Below are 6,663 nucleotides of genomic sequence, written 5' to 3'. Positions count from 1 at the left end.
AGCAATTGATGGTCTTTTCCACAATCAGCCCCTGGCCTTGTTCTGACTGATGATATTGTGCTTTTTCATCGTCTCTTTCCACACATATAGTTGCTTTGATTCCTGTGTACTCTATTCAGTCTGGCGAGGTCCATGTGTATAGTCGCCATTTGTGTTGTTGAAAAAAGGTATTTGCAATGAAGAAGTTGTTGGTCTTGCAAATTCTATCATGTGATCTCCAGCATCGTTTCTATCACCAAGGCCATGCTTTCCAACTACCAGTCCTTCTTCGTTGTTTCCAACTTTCGCATTCCAGTCGCCAGTAATTATCAATGCATCTTGATTGCATGTTTGATCAATGTCACACTGCAGAAATTGGTAAAAATCTTCAATTTCTTCATCTTTGGCCTTAGTGGTTGGTGAGTAAATTTGAACAATAGCTGTATTAACTGGTCTTCCTTGTAGGCATATGGATATTATCCTATCACTGACAGCGTTGTACTTCAGGATAGATCTTGAGATATTCTTTTTGGCGACCAACATAACTCCATTCCTCTTCAATTTGCCTTTCTCAGCATAGTAGACCATATGATTGTCTGATTCAAAAATGGCCAATACCATTCCATTTCAGCTCACTAATTGCCTAGGATACCGATGTTTATGCATTCTATTTCATTTTTGATGATTTCCAATTTTCCTAGATTCACACTTCATACAGTCCATGTTCCAATTATTAATGGATGTTTGCAGCTGTTTCTTCTCATTTTTGCATCGTGCTTCATCAGCAAATGAAGGTCCTGAAAGCTTGACTCCATCCATATCATTAAGGTTGACTCTACTTTGCGGGGGCAGCTCTTCCCCAGTCATATTTTGAGTGTCTTCAAAGCTGAGGGACTCATCTTCCAGCACTATATCCGACATATTCCAGTGCTATTCATAAGGTTTTACTAGCCAGTTTTTTCAGAAGTAGACCACCAGGTCCTTCTTCCTAGTCTCTCTTAGTGTGGATGCTCAGCTGAAACTTCTCCACCAAGGGTGACCCAGCTAGTATTTGAAATACCAGTGGCAAGACTTCACATCACAGCAATGCACAAGCCACCATAGTATGACAAACCTACAGACAGGTGGTGGAGCTATATCAAAAATTACTTTAAATACGAATTATCTAAATACATTAATTAAAAGAGATTGTCAAACTAGATTTTTTAAAAATACATTTTTTTCCATAAGAAGCCACTTTTAAATATAAAAATTCAGATAGGTTAAAAGTAAAGGGATTCAGAAATATATATCATGCCAACACTAATTAAACAAAATCTCAAATAGTTGTATTAATTTTAGACAAAACACACTTTAAAACAAGAAAAATTATCAAGGATAAAGAGACATTACAAAATGATAAAGGAGTCAATTCTTAAAGAAGATATAACAATCCTCAACATGTATGCAGCTAACAATAGAGAATCAAAATGTGTGAGGCAAACACTTATATAACTTCAAGAAGAAATACATAAATCCACTATTATAGTTGGAGACTTCAACACCCCTCCTTCAGGAACTGATAGATCAAACAGGCAGAAAATCAATAAGCATATAGTTGATCTAAACATCACTATCAATCAACTCGCTATAATTGACATTTATAGAATATTTCATCCAACAACAGGAGAATACATATTCTCAAACTCACATGAAACCTTCACCAAGTTAGACAACATTATGGGACATGAAACGCACATTAACAAATTTAAAATCATAGTAGCCATACAAAGTATGCTCTCAGACCACAATGGAATTAAACTAGAAATCAATGACAGGAAGACAGCAGAAAAATCCTCAAGCATTTGGAGATTAAATAACGTACTTCTAAATATCACATGGATCAAAGAAGATGTCTCAAGAGAGATTTAAAAATATTTTTAACTGAATGAAAGTGAAGATACAACCTATCAAAATTTGTGGGATGCAGCAAAAGCAGTGCTTGATGAAATTTACTGGATTAAATGCGTTAATCAGAAAAGGAGAAAGATCTAAAATAAATAATGTAAGCTTCCATCTTTGGAAACTAGAGAAAAAAGAGCAATTAAGTCTAAAGAAAACAGAATGAAATAAATAAAAATTAAATCAGAAATCAATTAAATTAAAGAAAGAAAACCAGCTAAATCAAAAGCTGGTTCTTTGGGGAGCCAACATGGCACCCTAGACAACTGCACCATGCTGTCCCTCTGCAGCAAAGACCTGAAAAACTAAGTAAAACAGATACAGATGTCAATCCTGGAACACTAAGTATCAAATGAAGGGATAAATAACTAGATCAATAACATAGTGGAAGAAGAAACTGATGGAGACAGCTAGATACCACCTAGGAAAAGAACTCTCAATAATAAAACAAAGCTAAAAGACTGAAAACAGGGAAACAAAGACATCAATCTGCAAATGATGACAATGTCAAACAATAAAAGGGGGAATAAACAGTGTAGGTATAAAACTTTCAAAAGGAAAGGAAGTCAAGGTGGTATCAAGTAACAAAAGACAGGTTCAAACTTAGGAAGATAAGGGTAAAGCTCAAGGTAACCACAAAGAAAGTTAATAAGCCTACTCATCAAAATGAAAAAGAGGAAAAACATAAAGACTCAGTAAACACAAAATCTATAATAATGAAAGAAAAGAACATCTACAAACAAAAGGAACTCAGCACAAGAAAGTAAGAGGAACAAGGAAAACATCAGCACCACAAAAGAAAGCACGACAATGAGGCAGCAATAAACTCATACCTATCAATAATCGCACTGAATGTAAACAGCTTAGATGCACCCATGAAAAGACATAGAGTGGCAAAATGGATAAAAAAGCACAACCCATCAATATATTGTCCATAAGAGACACAACTTAGACACAAAGATGTAAATATATTAAAAATCAAAGGATAGAAAAAATATGTCAAGCAAACAGTAACCAAAAAAGAACAGGAATGACAAAACTAATCTCAGATAAAATAGACTTAAAGGCAAAATCAACCATGAAAGACAAGGAAAGACATTATATAATGATTAAAGGGACAATCCACCAAGAAGACATAACCCTAATAAATACCTACACACCCAACAACAGGGCTCCAAAATAAATAAAACGAACTCTAAAATTGACAGTTCCACAATAATAGTAGGAGACTTCAACACACCACTCTCAGTAAAGGACAGAACATCTCGAAAGAAACTCAACAAAGCTACAGGAGATCTAAAGGCCACAATCACACAACTTGAACTCATAGACATATATAGAACACTCTACCCAACAGTAGCAAAGTATGCATTCTTTTCCAACAAACATGGAACATTCTCCAGAACAGACCACATTTTAGGCCATAAAGCAACCCTCAATAATATCCAGAACATCAAAATAATACAAAGATCAATAACAGGAAGAGCAATGATAAAAAATTAAATACATGGAAACTGAATAACACCTTGCTTAAAAACAACTAAGTAATAGAAGAAATCAAAGAGGAAATTTTAAAAAGTCCTAGAATTAAATGAGAATGAAAACACATCATACCAAAACCTTTGGATCACAGTAAACGTAGTGCTCAGAGGTAAATTTATAGCAATAAACACACACATCAAAAAAGAAGAATAGGTCAAAATCAAAATGTTAGCCCTACAACTCAAACAAACAGAAAGAGAATAGCAAAAGAAGCCCACAGGTACCAAAAGATAGGAAATAATAAAGATTAGAGCAGAAATAAATGAAACAGAGAACAGAAAAACAATAGAAAGAATTAACAAGCCCAAAAGTTGGTTCTTCGAAAAGACGAACAAAATTGACAAACCGTTGGCCAAACTGACAAATGAAAAACAAGAGAGGAAGCAAATAACCCAAATAGTAAATGAGATGGGGGGCATTATGGCAGACCCAACTGAAATAAAAAGGATCATAACAGAGTACTATGAAAAACCGTACTCCAACAAATTTGAAAATCTAGAGGAAATCGACAAATTGCTAGAAGCACACTACCTACCTAAACTAACAAAAACAGAGGTAGAAAATCTAAACAGACCCATGACAAGAGAAGAGATTGAAGAGGTAATAAAAAAAAAAAAACTCCCAACAAAGAAAAACCCTGGCCCAGAGGGTTTCACTGGAGAATTCTACAAAACATTCAGAGAAGTACTCAGACCAGTACTATTCAAACTATTTTAGAAGATAGAAAAGGAAAGTATACTCTCAAATTCATTCTGTGAAGCCAGCATAACCCCGATACCAAAACTAGGCAAAGACACCACAAAAAAAGAAAATTACAGACCAATATCTCTCATGAATGTAGATGCAAAACTTCTCAACAAAATTATAGCCAATAGAATTCAGCATCATATACAAAATATAATACACCACAACCAAGTGGGATTCCTATCAGGTATGCAAGGATGCTTCAACATTAAAAAATCAATCAGTGTAATCCACCACAAAAATAGAACAAAAGAAAAGCATCTTATGATCATCTTAATCAATGCAGAAAAGGCATTTCATAAAGTCTAACACTCATTCCGATAAAAATTCTTTAAAAGATAGGAATAAAAGGGAAATTCCTCAACATAATAAAGGGCATTTATACAAAACCAATAGCCAACATCATTCTCAAAGTAGAGAGGCCGAAATCATTCTCCCTGAGAATGGGAACGAGATAAGGATGCCCTTTATCACCTCTCCTATTTAACATTGTGCTGGAAGTCCTAGCTAGAGCAATAAGGTAAGAAAAAGAAATAAAGGGCATCCAAATTGGTAACGAAGAAGTAAAACTATCCCTATTTGCAGATGTTATGGTACTATGCATAGAGAACCCCAAAGATTCCACAAGAAAACTACTGGAACTAATAGAAAGATTCAGCAGAGTGGCAGGATACAAGATCAACAAACAACAATCAGTTGGATTCCTATACACCAACAAAGAGAACTTCAAAAAGGAAATCAGGAAAACAGTACCACTTATGATAGCCACTAAAAAGATAAACTATGTAGGAATAAATCTAACCAGGGATGTAAAAGACTTATACAAAGAAAACTACAAAACACTATTGCAAGAAACCAAAAGCGACCTACATAAATGGAAAAGCATACCATGCTTCATAGATAGGAAGACTAAAATTTGAGAATATGTCAGTTCTACCCAAAGCAATCTACAGATGTAATGCAATCCCAATCCAAACACCAGCAACATTCTTTAACAAGATGAAAAAATTAATCATTAACTTTAGAAGGAAAAGAAAGAGATCCTGGATAAGCAAAACATTATTATAACAAAAGAACAAAGTAGGAGGCCTCACACTACCTGATCTCAGAAGCTACTACACAATCACAGTAGTCAAAACAGCTTGATACTGGTACAACAACGAACACATAGACCAATGGAACAGAATCGAGAACCCAGAAGTAAATCCATCCACCTATGGCCAGCTGATTTTTGACAAAGGCCCAAAGTCCATTAAATGGGGAAAAGGCAGTCTTTTTAATAAACGGTGTTGGCCGAACTGGATGTCCATCTTTAAAAAATGAAACAGGACCCATAACTCACACTATACACAAAAACTAACTCAAAATGAATTAAAGACCCAAATATAAAACCTAAAACAATAAAGATCCTGGAAGAAAAAATGGGAACAATGCTGTCGTTGGTGTTGTTAGGTGCCGTCGAGTTGGTTCTGACTCATATGCTAGGATGCCTAACACATGGCATAAATGCAATACAAACCATAACTAACAATGCACAAACACCAGAATATAAACTAGATAACTGGGTTGTTGTTGTTGGGTGCCGTCAAGTCAGTTCCAACTCATAGCAACCCTATGTACAACAGAATGGAACACTGCCCAGTCCTGCGCCATCCTCAAATCATTGTTATGCTTAAGCTCATTGTTGCAGCTACTGTATCAATCCATCTTCTTGAGGGTCTTCCTCTTTTTTGCTTACTCTCTACCAAGCATGATGTCCTTCTTCAGGGACTTATCCCTCCAGGTAACTTGTCAAAATTATGTGAGATGTAGTCTCGCCATCCTTGCTTCTAAGGAACATTCTGGTTGTACTTCTTCCAAGACAGATTTGTTCATTCTTTTGGCAATCCATGATATATTCAATATTCTTCACCACCACCACAATTCAAAGGCGTCAATTCTTCGGTCTTCCTTATTTTATTGTCCAGCTTTCGCGTGCATATGAGGCAATTGAGAACACCATGGCTTGGGTTACACGCACCTTAGTCTTCAAGGTGACGTCTTTGCTTTTTAACACTTTAAAGAGATCTTTTGCAGCAGATTTGCCTAATGCAATGCGTCATTTGATTTCTTGACTGCTGCTTCCATGAGCGTTGATTGTGGATTCAAGTAAAATGAAATCTTTGACAATTTCAATCTTTTCTCCATTTATCAAATGACGTTGCTTATTGGTCCAGTTGTGAGGATTTTTGTTTTCTTTGCGTTGAGGTGTAATCCTCAAGGCTGTGATCTTTGATCTACATCAGTAAGTGCTTCAAGTTCTCTTCACTTTCAGCAAGCAAGGTTGTGTCATCTGCATAATGCAGGTTAATGAGTCTTCCTCCAATCCTGATGCCTCATTCTTCTTCATAACATCCAGCTTCTCCGATTATTTGCTCAGCATACAGACTGAATAAGTGTGGTGAAAGGATACAACCC

Source organism: Trichechus manatus, unplaced genomic scaffold (genome assembly GCF_000243295.1).
Source record: "Trichechus manatus latirostris isolate Lorelei unplaced genomic scaffold, TriManLat1.0 scaffold00194, whole genome shotgun sequence".
Classification (NCBI taxonomy): Eukaryota; Metazoa; Chordata; class Mammalia; order Sirenia; family Trichechidae; genus Trichechus; species Trichechus manatus.
Note: the sequence above shows the minus strand (reverse complement) of the source record.